The sequence below is a fragment of the Anomaloglossus baeobatrachus genome, chromosome 1 (genome assembly GCF_048569485.1).
Source record: "Anomaloglossus baeobatrachus isolate aAnoBae1 chromosome 1, aAnoBae1.hap1, whole genome shotgun sequence".
Classification (NCBI taxonomy): Eukaryota; Metazoa; Chordata; class Amphibia; order Anura; family Aromobatidae; genus Anomaloglossus; species Anomaloglossus baeobatrachus.
The window spans coordinates 974,400,527-974,415,439 of NC_134353.1; the positions used below are offsets into that span (position 1 = coordinate 974,400,527).

Genomic DNA, 14,913 nt, shown 5'->3' on the forward strand with positions numbered 1-14,913 from the left:
TATCCCCCATCCTCCTCCTGCTCTCCCCGGTGTATATCCCCCATCCTCCTCCTCCTCTCCCCGGTGTATATCCCCCATCCTCCTCCTCCTCCTCTCCCCGGTGTATATCCCCCATCCTCCTCCTCCTCTCCCCGGTGTATATCCCCCATCCTCCTCCTGCTCTCCCCGGTGTATATCCCCCATCCTCCTCCTCCTCTCCCCGGTGTATATCCCCCATCCTCCTCCTCCTCTCCCCGGTGTATATCCCCCATCCTCCTCCTCCTCTCCCCGGTGTATATCCCCCATCCTCCTCCTCCTCTCCCCGGTGTATATCCCCCATCCTCCTCCTCCTCTCCCCGGTGTATATCCCCCATCCTCCTCCTCCTCTCCCCGGTGTATATCCCCCATCCTCCTCCTCCTCTCCCCGGTGTATATCCCCCATCCTCCTCCTGCTCTCCCCGGTGTATAACCCCCATCCTCCTCCTCCTCTCCCCGGTGTATAACCCCCATCCTCCTCCTCCTCTCCCCGGTGTATATCCCCCATCCTCCTCCTCTCCCCGGTGTATAACCCCCATCCTCCTCCTCCTCCTCTCCCCGGTGTATAACCCCCATCCTCCTCCTCCTCATCTCCCCGGTGTATAACCCCCATCATCCTCCTCCTCTCCCCGGTGTATAACCCCCATCATCCTCCTCCTCTCCCCGGTGTATATCCCCCCATCCTCCTCTCCCCGGTGTATAACCCCCATCCTCCTTCTCCTCTCCCCCGGTGTATATCCCCCATCCTCCTCCTCCTCTCCCCGGTGTATATCCCCCATCCTCCTCCTCCTCCTCTCCCCGGTGTATATCCCCCATCCTCCTCCTCCTCCTCTCCCCGGTGTATATCCCCCATCCTCCTCCTCCTCCTCTCCCCGGTGTATATCCCCCCATCCTCCTCCTCCTCTCCTGGTGTATATCCCCCATCCTCCTCTCCCCGGTGTATATCCCCCATCCTCCTCCTCCTCCTCCTCTCCCCGGTGTATATCCCCATCCTCCTCCTCCTCTCCCCGGTGTATATCCCCCCATCCTCCTCCTCCTCTCCCCGGTGTATAACCCCCATCCTCCTCCTCCTCTCCCCGGTGTATATCCCCCATCCTCCTCCTCCCTCTCCCGGTGTATATCCCCCATCCTCCTCCTCCTCTCCCCGGTGTATATCCCCCATCCTCCTCCTCCTCTCCCCGGTGTATATCCCCCATCCTCCTCCTCTCCCCGGTGTATATCCCCCCATCCTCCTCTTCCTCCTCTCCCTGGTGTATATCCCCCATCCTCCTCCTCCTCTCCCCGGTGTATATCCCCCATCCTCCTCCTCCTCCTCTCCCCGGTGTATATCCCCCATCCTCCTCTCCCCGGTGTATATCCCCCATCCTCCTCCTCCTCCTCTCCCCGGTGTATATCCCCCATCCTCCTCCTCCTCTCCCCGGTGTATATCCCCCATCCTCCTGTCCCCGGTGTATATCCCCCATCCTCCTCCTCCTCCTCTCCCCGGTGTATATCCCCCATCCTCCTCCTCCTCCTCTCCCCGGTGTAAATCCCCCCATCCTCCTCCTCCTCCTCTCCCGGTGTATATCCCCCCATCCTCCTCCTCCTCCTCTCCCCGGTGTATATCCCCCCATCCTCCTCCTCCTCCTCTCCCCGGTGTATATCCCCCATCCTCCTCCTCCTCCTCTCCCCGGTGTATATCCCCCCCATCCTCCTCCTCCTCTCCCCGGTGTATATCCCCCATCCTCCTCCTCCTCTCCCCGGTGTATATCCCCCATCCTCCTCCTCCTCCTCCTCTTCCCGGTGTATATCCCCCATCCTCCTCCTCCTCTCCCCGTGTATATCCCCCCATCCTCCTCCTCCTCTCCCCGGTGTATAACCCCCATCCTCCTCCTCCTCCTCTCCCCGGTGTATATCCCCCCATCCTCCTCCTCCTCCTCTCCCCGGTGTATATCCCCCCCCATCCTCCTCCTCCTCCTCCCCGGTGTATATCCCCCATCCTCCTCCTCCTCTCCCCGGTGTATATCCCCCATCCTCCTCCTCCTCCTCCTCTTCCCGGTGTATATCCCCCATCCTCCTCCTCCTCTCCCCGGTGTATATCCCCCATCCTCCTCCTCCTCTCCCCGGTGTATATCCCCCATCCTCCTCCTGCTCTCCCCGGTGTATATCCCCCATCCTCCTCCTCCTCTCCCCGGTGTATATCCCCCATCCTCCTCCTCCTCTCCCCGGTGTATATCCCCCATCCTCCTCCTCTCCCCGGTGTATATCCCCCATCCTCCTCCTGCTCTCCCCGGTGTATATCCCCCCATCCTCCTCCTGCTCTCCCCGGTGTATATCCCCCATCCTCCTCCTCCTCTCCCCGGTGTATATCCCCCATCCTCCTCCTCCTCCTCTCCCCGGTGTATATCCCCCATCCTCCTCCTCTCCCCGGTGTATATCCCCCATCCTCCTCCTCCTCCTCTCCCCCGGTGTATATCCCCCATCCTCCTCCTCCTCCTCTCCCCGGTGTATATCCCCCATCCTCCTCCTGCTCTCCCCGGTGTATATCCCCCCATCCTCCTCCTCCTCTCCCCGGTGTATATCCCCCATCCTCCTCCTGCTCTCCCCGGTGTATATCCCCCATCCTCCTCCTCCTCTCCCCGGTGTATATCCCCCATCCTCCTCCTCCTCCTCTCCCCGGTGTATATCCCCCATCCTCCTCCTCCTCCTCTCCCCGGTGTATATCCCCCATCCTCCTCCTCCTCCTCCTCTCCCCGGTGTATATCCCCCATCCTCCTCCTCCTCCTCCTCCTCTCCCCGGTGTATATCCCCCATCCTCCTCCTCCTCCTCTCCCCGGTGTATATCCCCCATCCTCCTCCTCTCCCCGGTGTATATCCCCCATCCTCCCCATCCTCCTCCTCCTCTCCCCGTGTATATCCCCCATCCTCCCTCTCCCCGGTGTATATCCCCCATCCTCGCTCCTCCTCTCCCCGGTGTATATCCCCCATCCTCCTCCTCCTCTCCCCGGTGTATATCCCCCATCCTCCTCCTCCTCTCCACGGTGTATATCCCCCATCCTCCTCCTGCTCTCCCCGGTGTATATCCCCCATCCTCCTCCTCCTCCTCTCCCCGGTGTATATCCCCCATCCTCCTCCTCCTCTCTCCGGTGTATATCCCCCATCCTCCTCTCCCCGGTGTATATCCCCCATCCTCCTCCTCCTCTCCCCGGTGTATATCCCCATCCTCCTCCTCCTCTCCCCGGTGTATATCCCCCATCCTCCTCCTGCTCTCCCCGGTGTATAACCCCCCATCCTCCTCCTTTCCCCGGTGTATATCCCCCCATCCTCCTCCTCTCCCCGGTGTATAACTCCCATCCTCCTCCTCTCCCGGTGTATAACCCACCATCCTCCTCCTCTCCCCGTGTATAACCCCCATCCTCCTCTCCCCGGTGTATAACCCCCATCCTCCTCCTCTCCCCGGTGTATAACCCCCATCCTCCTCCTCTCCCCGGTGTATAACCCCCATCCTCCTCCTCTCCCCGGTGTATATCCCCCCATCCTCCTCCTCCTCTCCCCGGTATATATAACCCCCATCCTCCTCCTCTCCCCGGTGTATATCCCCCATCCTCCTCCTCCTCTCCCCGGTATATATAACCCCCATCCTCCTCCTCTCTCCCGGTGTATATCCCCCATCCTCCTCCTCCTCTCCCGGTATATATAACCCCCATCCTCCTCCTCTCCCGGTGTATATCCCCCATCCTCCTCCTCCTCTCCCCCGGTATATATAACCCCCATCCTCCTCCTCTCCCCGGTGTATATCCCCCATCCTCCTCCTCTCCCCGGTGTATAACCCCCCATCCTCCTCCTCTCCCCGGTGTATATAACCCCCATCCTCCTCCTCTCCCCGTGTATATATCCCCCATCCTCCTCCTCTCCCCGGTGTATAACCCCCATCCTCCTCCTCTCCCGGTGTATATAACCCCCATCCTCCTCCTCTCCCCCGGTGTATATATCCCCCATCCTCCTCCTCTCCCCGGTGTATAACCCCCATCCTCCTCCTCCTCTCCCCGGTGTATAACCCCCATACTCCTCCTCTCCCCGGTGTATATATCCCCCATCCTCCTCCTCTCCCCGGTGTATATCCCCCATCCTCCTCCTCCTCCTCTCCCCGGTGTATATCCCCCATCCTCGTCCTCCTCCTCCTCCTCTCCCGGTGTATATCCCCCATCCTCCTCCTCCTCCTCTCCCCGTGTATATCCCCCATCCTCCTCCTCTCCCCGGTGTATATCCTCCCATCCTCCTCCTCTCCCCGGTGTGTATCCCCCATCCTCCTCCTCTCCCCGGTGTGTATCCCCCATCCTCCTCCTCTCCCGGTGTAATCCCCCATCCTCCTCCTCTCCCCGGTGTATAACCCCCCATCCTCCTCCCTCTCCCCGGTGTATAACCCCCATCCTCCTCCTCTCCCCGGTGTATAACCCCCATCCTCCTCCTCTCCCCGGTGTATAACCCCCATCCTCCTCCTCCTCTCCCGGTGTATATCCCCCATACTCCTCCTCTCCCGGTGTATAACCCCATCCTCCTCCTCTCCCCGGTGTATAACCCCCATCCTCCTCCTCTCCCCGTGTATATCCCCCATCCTCCTCCTCTCCCCGGTGTATATCCCCCATCCTCCTCCTCTCCCCCGGTGTATATATCCCCCATCCTCCTCCTCTCCCCCGGTGTATAACCCCCATCCTCCTCCTCTCCCCGGTGTATATATCCCCCATCCTCCTCCTCTCCCCGGTGTATATATCCCCCATCCTCCTCCTCTCCCCGGTGTATAACCCCCATCCTCCTCCTCTCCCCGGTGTATATATCCCCCATCCTCCTCCTCTCCCCGGTGTATATATCCCCCATCCTCCTCCTCTCCCCGGTGTATATATCCCCCATCCTCCTCCTCTCCCCGGTGTATAACCCCCATCCTCCTCCTCCTCCTCCTCTCCCCGGTGTATATCCCCCATCCTCCTCCTCTCCCCGGTGTATAACCCCCATCCTCCTCCTCTCCCCGGTGTATAACCCCCATCCTCCTCCTCTCCCCGGTGTATAACCCCCATCCTCCTCCTCTCCCCGGTGTATAACCCCCATCCTCCTCCTCTCCCCGGTGTATATCCCCCATCCTCCTCCTCTCCCCGGTGTATAACCCCCATACTCCTCCTCTCCCCGGTGTATATCCCCCATCCTCCTCCTCTCCCCGGTGTATATCCCCCATCCTCCTCTCCCCGGTGTATATCCCCCATCCTCCTCCTCTCCCCGGTGTATATATCCCCCATCCTCCTCCTCTCCCCGGTGTATATATCCCCCATCCTCCTCCTCTCCCCGGTGTATATATCCCCCATCCTCCTCCTCTCCCCGGTGTATATATCCCCCATCCTCCTCCTCTCCCCGGTGTATATATCCCCCATCCTACTCCTCTCCCCGGTGTATATATCCCCCATCCTCCTCCTCTCCCCGGTGTATATATCCCCCATCCTCCTCCTCTCCCCGGTGTATATATCCCCCATCCTCCTCCTCTCCCCGGTGTATATAACCCCCATCCTCCTCCTCTCCCCGGTGTATATCCCCCATCCTCCTCCTCCTCTCCCCGGTGTATATCCCCCATCCTCCTCCTCTCCCCGGTGTATAACCCCCATCATCCCCCGTTTCTCACCTGATTGATATTTCTTTCCGCGCTCAGTTCAAATCCACTTCCGGCTTCTGAGATCACGTGACCGGAGACGGAGAGGTAACACAGCGACATCCGAGGCCGCAAGAGGAACTGCAACCGGGACCGGCGACGAGAACGAGCAGCGTCTGGAGATGTGGAGGGTATAATGAGGGGTCTGGAGATGTGGAGGGTATAATGAGGGGTCTGGAGATGTGGGGGGTATAATGAGGTGTCTGGAGATGTGGAGGGTATAATGAGGGGTCTGGAGATGTGGGGGGTATAATGAGGTGTCTGGAGATGTGGGGTGTATAATGAGGTGTCTGGAGATGTGGGGGGTATAATGAGGTGTCTGGAGATGTGGAGTGTATAATGAGGGGTCTGGAGATGTGGGGGGTATAATGAGGTGTCTGGAGATGTGGAGTGTATAATGAGGGGTCTGGTGATGTGGGGGGTATAATGAGGTGTCTGGAGATGTGGAGGGTATAATGAGGTGTCTGGAGATGTGGAGTGTATAATGAGGTGTCTGGAGATGTGGGGGGTATAATGAGGGGTCTGGAGATGTGGAGTGTATAATGAGGTGTCTGGAGATGTGGGGTGTATAATGAGGGGTCTGGAGATGTGGAGTGTATAATGAGGGGTCTGGAGATGTGGGGTGTATAATGAGGTGTCTGGAGATGTGGAGGGTATAATGAGGGGTCTGGAGATGTGGGGTGTATAATGAGGTGTCTGGAGATGTGGGGGGTATAATGAGGGGTCTGGAGATGTGGGGGGGTATAATGAGGTGTCTGGAGATGTGGGGGGTATAATGAGGGGTCTGGAGATGTGGGGGGTATAATGAGGGGTCTGGAGATGTGGAGTGTATAATGAGGTGTCTGGAGATGTGGAGTGTATAATGAGGTGTCTGGAGATGTGGAGTGTATAATGAGGTGTCTGGAGATGTGGAGTGTATAATGAGGGGTCTGGAGATGTGGGGGGTATAATGAGGGGTCTGGAGATGTGGGGGGTATAATGAGGGGTCTGGAGATGTGGGGGGTATAATGAGGGGTCTGGAGATGTGGAGGGTATAATGAGGGGTCTGGAGATGTGGGGGGTATAATGAGGTGTCTGGAGATGTGGAGTGTATAATGAGGGGTCTGGAGATGTGGAGTGTATAATGAGGTGTCTGGAGATGTGGGGGGTATAATGAGGGGTCTGGAGATGTGGAGGGTATAATGAGGGGTCTGGAGATGTGGGGGGTATAATGAGGTGTCTGGAGATGTGGGGTGTATAATGAGGGGTCTGGAGGTGTGGAGTGTATAATGAGGTGTCTGGAGATGTGGGGGGTATAATGAGGGGTCTGGAGGTGTGGAGTGTATAATGAGGTGTCTGGAGATGTGGGGGGTATAATGAGGGGTCTGGAGGTGTGGAGTGTATAATGAGGTGTCTGGAGATGTGGGGGGTATAATGAGGGGTCTGGAGGTGTGGAGTGTATAATGAGGTGTCTGGAGATGTGGGGGGTATAATGAGGTGTCTGGAGATGTGGGGGGTATAATGAGGGGTCTGGAGATGTGGGGTGTATAATGAGGGGTCTGGAGGTGTGGAGTGTATAATGAGGTGTCTGGAGATGTGGGGGGTATAATGAGGGGTCTGGAGGTGTGGAGTGTATAATGAGGTGTCTGGAGATGTGGGGTGTATAATGAGGGGTCTGGAGGTGTGGAGTGTATAATGAGGTGTCTGGAGATGTGGGGGGTATAATGAGGTGTCTGGAGATGTGGGGGGTATAATGAGGTGTCTGGAGATGTGGGGGGTATAATGAGGGGTCTGGAGATGTGGAGGGTATAATGAGGGGTCTGGAGATGTGGAGGGTATAATGAGGGGTCTGGAGATGTGGAGTGTATAATGAGGTGTCTGGGGATGTGGAGTGTATAATGAGGGGTCTGGAGATGTGGAGTGTATAATGAGATGTCTGGAGATGTGGGGGGTATAATGAGGTGTCTGGAGATGTGGAGGGTATAATGAGGTGTCTGGAGATGTGGGGGGTATAATGAGGTGTCTGGAGATGTGGGGGGTATAATGAGGTGTCTGGGGATGTGGAGTGTATAATGAGGGGTCTGGAGATGTGGAGGGTATAATGAGGTGTCTGGAGATGTGGGGGGTATAATGAGGTGTCTGGAGATGTGGAGGGTATAATGAGGTGTCTGGAGATGTGGGGGGTATAATGAGGTGTCTGGAGATGTGGGGGGTATAATGAGGGGTCTGGAGATGTGGAGGGTATAATGAGGGGTCTGGAGATGTGGGGGGTATAATGAGGTGTCTGGAGATGTGGGGTGTATAATGAGGGGTCTGGAGGTGTGGAGTGTATAATGAGGTGTCTGGAGATGTGGAGTGTATAATGAGGGGTCTGGAGGTGTGGAGTGTATAATGAGGTGTCTGGAGATGTGGGGGGTATAATGAGGGGTCTGGAGGTGTGGAGTGTATAATGAGGTGTCTGGAGATGTGGGGTGTATAATGAGGGGTCTGGAGGTGTGGAGTGTATAATGAGGTGTCTGGAGATGTGGGGGGTATAATGAGGTGTCTGGAGATGTGGGGGGTATAATGAGGTGTCTGGAGATGTGGGGGGTATAATGAGGGGTCTGGAGATGTGGAGGGTATAATGAGGGGTCTGGAGATGTGGAGGGTATAATGAGGGGTCTGGAGATGTGGAGTGTATAATGAGGTGTCTGGGGATGTGGAGTGTATAATGAGGGGTCTGGAGATGTGGAGTGTATAATGAGATGTCTGGAGATGTGGGGGGTATAATGAGGTGTCTGGAGATGTGGGGGGTATAATGAGGGGTCTGGAGATGTGGAGTGTATAATGAGGTGTCTGGAGATGTGGGGGGTATAATGAGGGGTCTGGAGATGTGGAGGGTATAATGAGGGGTCTGGAGATGTGGAATGTATAATGAGGGGTCTGGAGATGTGGAGTGTATAATGAGGTGTCTGGAGATGTGGGGGGTATAATGAGGTGTCTGGAGATGTGGAGTGTATAATGAGGTGTCTGGAGATGTGGAGTGTATAATGAGGTGTCTGGAGATGTGGGGGGTATAATGAGGTGTCTGGAGATGTGGAGTGTATAATGAGGGGTCTGGAGATGTGGAGTGTATAATGAGGGGTCTGGAGATGTGGGGTGTATAATGAGGGGTCTGGAGATGTGGAGGGTATAATGAGGTGTCTGGAGATGTGGAGGGTATAATGAGGGGTCTGGAGATGTGGGGTGTATAATGTGGTGTCTGGAGATGTGGGGTGTATAATGAGGGGTCTGGAGATGTGGAGTGTATAATGAGGGGTCTGGAGATGTGGAGGGTATAATGAGGGGTCTGGAGATGTGGGGTGTATAATGTGGTGTCTGGAGATGTGGGGGGTATAATGAGGTGTCTGGAGATGTGGAGTGTATAATGAGGTGTCTGGAGATGTTGAGGGTATAATGAGGGGTCTGGAGATGTGGAGTGTATAATGAGGTGTCTGGAGATGTGGAGGGTATAATGAGGTGTCTGGAGATGTGGGGGGTATAATGAGGTGTCTGGAGATGTGGAGTGTATAATGAGGTGTCTGGAGATGTGGGGGGTATAATGAGGTGTCTGGAGATGTGGGGTGTATAATGAGGGGTCTGGAGATGTGGGGTGTATAATGAGGTGTCTGGAGATGTGGAGTGTATAATGAGGTGTCTGGAGATGTGGAGTGTATAATGAGGGGTCTGGAGATGTGGAGTGTATAATGAGGTGTCTGGAGATGTGGAGGGTATAATGAGGCGTCTGGAGATGTGGGGGGTATAATGAGGGGTCTGGAGATGTGGAGGGTATAATGAGGGGTCTGGAGATGTGGAGTGTATAATGAGGTGTCTGGGGATGTGGAGTGTATAATGTGGGGTCTGGAGATGTGGAGGGTATAATGAGGTGTCTGGAGATGTGGGGGGTATAATGAGGGGTCTGGGGATGTGGAGTGTATAATGAGGTGTCTGGGGATGTGGAGTGTATAATGAGGGGTCTGGAGATGTGGAGGGTATAATGAGGGGTCTGGAGATGTGGAGGGTATAATGAGGGGTCTGGAGATGTGGGGGGTATAATGAGGTGTCTGGAGATGTGGGGGGTATAATGAGGTGTCTGGGGATGTGGAGTGTATAATGTGGGGTCTGGAGATGTGGAGGGTATAATGAGGCGTCTGGAGATGTGGGGGGTATAATGAGGGGTCTGGAGATGTGGAGGGTATAATGAGGTGTCTGGAGATGTGGGGGGTATAATGAGGGGTCTGGAGATGTGGAGTGTATAATGAGGGGTCTGGAGATGTGGGGGGTATAATGAGGGGTCTGGAGATGTGGAGGGTATAATGAGGTGTCTGGAGATGTGGAGGGTATAATGAGGTGTCTGGAGATGTGGGGGGTATAATGAGGGGTCTGAAGATGTGGAGGGTATAATGAGGTGTCTGGAGATGTGGGGGGTATAATGAGGGGTCTGGAGATGTGGAGTGTATAATGAGGGGTCTGGAGATGTGGAGTGTATAATGAGGGGTCTGGAGATGTGGAGTGTATAATGAGGGGTCTGGAGATGTGGAGTGTATAATGAGGGGTCTGGAGATGTGGGGGGTATAATGAGGTGTCTGGAGATGTGGGGGGTATAATGAGGGGTCTGGAGATGTGGAGTGTATAATGAGGGGTCTGGAGATGTGGAGGGTATAATGAGGTGTCTGGAGATGTGGGGGGTATAATGAGGGGTCTGGAGATGTGGGGGGTATAATGAGGGGTCTAGAGATGTGGAGTGTATAATGAGGTGTCTGGAGATGTGGGGGGTATAATGAGGTGTCTGGAGATGTGGGGTGTATAATGAGGGGTCTAGAGATGTGGAGTGTATAATGAGGTGTCTGGAGATGTGGGGTGTATAATGAGGTGTCTGGAGATGTGGGGGGTATAATGAGGGGTCTGGAGATGTGGGGTGTATAATGAGGGGTCTGGAGATGTGGGGTGTATAATGAGGGGTCTGGAGATGTGGAGTGTATAATGAGGTGTCTGGAGATGTGGGGGGTATAATGAGGTGTCTGGAGATGTGGGGTGTATAATGAGGTGTCTGGAGATGTGGGGTGTATAATGAGGTGTCTGGAGATGTGGAGTGTATAATGAGGTGTCTGGAGATGTGGAGTGTATAATGAGGTGTCTGGAGATGTGGAGTGTATAATGAGGTGTCTGGAGATGTGGAGGGTATAATGAGGGGTCTGGAGATGTGGAGTGTATAATGAGGGGTCTGGAGATGTGGGGGGTATAATGAGGTGTCTGGAGATGTGGAGGGTATAATGAGGTGTCTGGAGATGTGGAGGGTATAATGAGGTGTCTGGAGATGTGGAGTGTATAATGAGGGGTCTGGAGATGTGGGGGGTATAATGAGGGGTCTGGAGATGTGGGGGGTATAATGAGGGGTCTGGAGATGTGGGGGGTATAATGAGGTGTCTGGAGATGTGGAGTGTATAATGAGGTGTCTGGAGATGTGGGGTTTATAATGAGGGGTCTGGAGATGTGGGGGGTATAATGAGGGGTCTGGAGATGTGGGGGGTATAATGAGGGGTCTGGAGATGTGGGGGGTATAATGAGGTGTCTGGAGATGTGGAGGGTATAATGAGGGGTCTGGAGATGTGGAGTGTATAATGAGGTGTCTGGAGATGTGGAGGGTATAATGAGGTGTCTGGAGATGTGGAGGGTATAATGAGGTGTCTGGAGATGTGGAGGGTATAATGAGGTGTCTGGAGATGTGGAGGGTATAATGAGGTGTCTGGAGATGTGGGGGGTATAATGAGGGGTCTGGAGATGTGGAGGGTATAATGAGGTGTCTGGAGATGTGGAGGGTATAATGAGGTGTCTGGAGATGTGGAGGGTATAATGAGGCGTCTGGAGATGTGGGGGGTATAATGAGGGGTCTGGAGATGTGGAGGGTATAATGAGGTGTCTGGAGATGTGGAGGGTATAATGAGGTGTCTGGAGATGTGGAGGGTATAATGAGGTGTCTGGAGATGTGGGGGGTATAATGAGGGGTCTGGAGATGTGGGGGGTATAATGAGGTGTCTGGAGATGTGGGGGGTATAATGAGGGGTCTGGAGATGTGGAGGGTATAATGAGGTGTCTGGAGATGTGGGGGGTATAATGAGGGGTCTGGAGATGTGGGGGGTATAATGAGGGGTCTGGAGATGTGGGGGGTATAATGAGGTGTCTGGAGATGTGGGGGGTATAATGAGGGGTCTGGAGATGTGGGGTGTATAATGAGGTGTCTGGAGATGTGGGGTGTATAATGAGGGGTCTGGAGATGTGGGGGGTATAATGAGGTGTCTGGAGATGTGGGGGGTATAATGAGGTGTCTGGAGATGTGGGGGGTATAATGAGGGGTCTGGAGATGTGGAGGGTATAATGAGGTGTCTGGAGATGTGGAGTGTATAATGAGGTGTCTGGAGATGTGGAGTGTATAATGAGGGGTCTGGAGATGTGGAGTGTATAATGAGGTGTCTGGAGATGTGGAGGGTATAATGAGGTGTCTGGAGATGTGGGGTGTATAATGAGGGGTCTGGAGATGTGGGGGGTATAATGAGGTGTCTGGAGATGTGGGGGGTATAATGAGGTGTCTGGAGATGTGGGGGGTATAATGAGGTGTCTGGAGATGTGGAGGGTATAATGAGGTGTCTGGAGATGTGGGGGGTATAATGAGGTGTCTGGAGATGTGGGGTGTATAATGAGGTGTCTGGAGATGTGGGGTGTATAATGAGGGGTCTGGAGATGTGGGGGGTATAATGAGGGGTCTGGAGATGTGGGGGGTATAATGAGGTGTCTGGAGATGTGGGGTGTATAATGAGGTGTCTGGAGATGTGGGGGGTATAATGAGGGGTCTGGAGATGTGGGGGGTATAATGAGGTGTCTGGAGATGTGGGGGGTATAATGAGGGGTCTGGAGATGTGGAGTGTATAATGAGGTGTCTGGAGATGTGGGGTGTATAATGAGGGGTCTGGAGATGTGGGGTGTATAATGAGGTGTCTGGAGATGTGGGGGGTATAATGAGGTGTCTGGAGATGTGGGGTGTATAATGAGGGGTCTGGAGATGTGGGGGGTATAATGAGGTGTCTGGAGATGTAGAGGGTATAATGAGGTGTCTGGAGATGTGGGGTGTATAATGAGGTGTCTGGAGATGTGGAGTGTATAATGAGGGGTCTGGAGATGTAGAGTGTATAATGAGGTGTCTGGAGATGTGGGGGGTATAATGAGGTGTCTGGAGATGTGGAGTGTATAATGAGGGGTCTGGAGATGTGGGGTGTATAATGAGGGGTCTGGAGATGTGGGGTGTATAATGAGGGGTCTGGAGATGTGGAGGGTATAATGAGGGGTCTGGAGATGTGGGGGGTATAATGAGGTGTCTGGAGATGTGGAGTGTATAATGAGGTGTCTGGAGATGTGGAGTGTATAATGAGGTGTCTGGAGATGTGGGGTGTATAATGAGGGGTCTGGAGATGTGGAGGGTATAATGAGGTGTCTGGAGATGTGGGGGGTATAATGAGGTGTCTGGAGATGTGGAGTGTATAATGAGGGGTCTGGAGATGTGGGGGGTATAATGAGGGGTCTGGAGATGTGGGGTGTATAATGAGGGGTCTGGAGATGTGGGGGGTATAATGAGGGGTCTGGAGATGTGGGGGGTATAATGAGGGGTCTGGAGATGTGGGGGGTATAATGAGGGGTCTGGAGATGTGGGGTGTATAATGAGGGGTCTGGAGATGTGGGGTGTATAATGAGGGGCCTGGAGATGTGGGGGGTATAATGAGGTGTCTGGAGATGTGGAGTGTATAATGTGGTGTCTGGAGATGTGGAGTGTATAATGAGGGGTCTGGAGATGTGGAGTGTATAATGAGGGGTCTGGAGATGTGGAGTGTATAATGAGGGGTCTGGAGATGTGGAGGGTATAATGAGGTGTCTGGAGATGTGGGGTGTATAATGAGGTGTCTGGAGATGTGGGGTGTATAATGAGGGGTCTGGAGATGTGGAGGGTATAATGAGGGGTGTGGGGTGTATAATGAGGTGTCTGGAGATGTGGAGGGTATAATGAGGGGTCTGGAGATGTGGGGGGTATAATGAGGGGTCTGGAGATGTGGAGGGTATAATGAGGGGTCTGGAGATGTGGGGTGTATAATGAGGTGTCTGGAGATGTGGGGGGTATAATGAGGGGTCTGGAGATGTGGGGGGTATAATGAGGTGTCTGGAGATGTGGGGGGTATAATGAGGTGTCTGGAGATGTGGGGTGTATAATGAGGGGTCTGGAGATGTGGGGGGTATAATGAGGGGTCTGGAGATGTGGAGGGTATAATGAGGGGTCTGGAGATGTGGGGTGTATAATGAGGGGTCTGGAGATGTGGGGGGTATAATGAGGGGTCTGGAGATGTGGAGTGTATAATGAGGGGTCTGGAGATGTGGGGGGTATAATGAGGTGTCTGGAGATGTGGGGTGTATAATGAGGGGTCTGGAGATGTGGGGTGTATAATGAGGTGTCTGGAGATGTGGAGTGTATAATGAGGGGTCTGGAGATGTGGAGTGTATAATGAGGGGTCTGGAGATGTGGAGGGTATAATGAGGTGTCTGGAGATGTGGAGTGTATAATGAGGGGTCTGGAGATGTGGGGGGTATAATGAGGTGTCTGGAGATGTGGAGTGTATAATGAGGTGTCTGGAGATGTGGGGGGTATAATGAGGTGTCTGGAGATGTGGGGGGTATAATGAGGGGTCTGGAGATGTGGGGTGTATAATGAGGGGTCTGGAGATGTGGAGGGTATAATGAGGGGTCTGGAGATGTGGGGGGTATAATGAGGGGTCTGGAGATGTGGGGGGTATAATGAGGTGTCTGGAGATGTGGGGGGTATAATGAGGTGTCTGGAGATGTGGGGTGTATAATGAGGGGTCTGGAGATGTGGGGTGTATAATGAGGGGTCTGGAGATGTGGGGTGTATAATGAGGTGTCTGGAGATGTGGGGGGTATAATGAGGTGTCTGGAGATGTGGGGGGTATAATGAGGTGTCTGGAGATGTGGGGTGTATAATGAGGGGTCTGGAGATGTGGAGGGTATAATGAGGGGTCTGGAGATGTGGGGTGTATAATGAGGGGTCTGGAGATGTGGGGGGTATAATGAGGGGTCTGGAGATGTGGGGGGTATAATGAGGGGTCTGGAGATGTGGAGTGTATAATGAGGGGTCTGGAGATGTGGGGGGTATAATGAGGTGTCTGGAGATGTGG

The 14,913-nt window shown here is 54.5% G+C and overlaps 1 protein-coding gene across 2 annotated transcripts in view; it reads right to left on the bottom strand.

Annotated features, from left to right (window-relative positions):
- ARHGEF39 (Rho guanine nucleotide exchange factor 39) overlaps positions 1–5,713 on the bottom strand; it is a 158,876-nt gene extending 153,163 nt beyond the window's left edge. For both annotated transcript variants that reach the window (XM_075344125.1, XM_075344119.1), the window contains exon 1: positions 5,660–5,713. The gene's annotated coding sequence lies outside the window, so the exon portion shown is untranslated. The remainder of the gene's footprint in view (positions 1–5,659) is intronic.
- Positions 5,714–14,913: the final 9,200 nt, after the last annotated feature.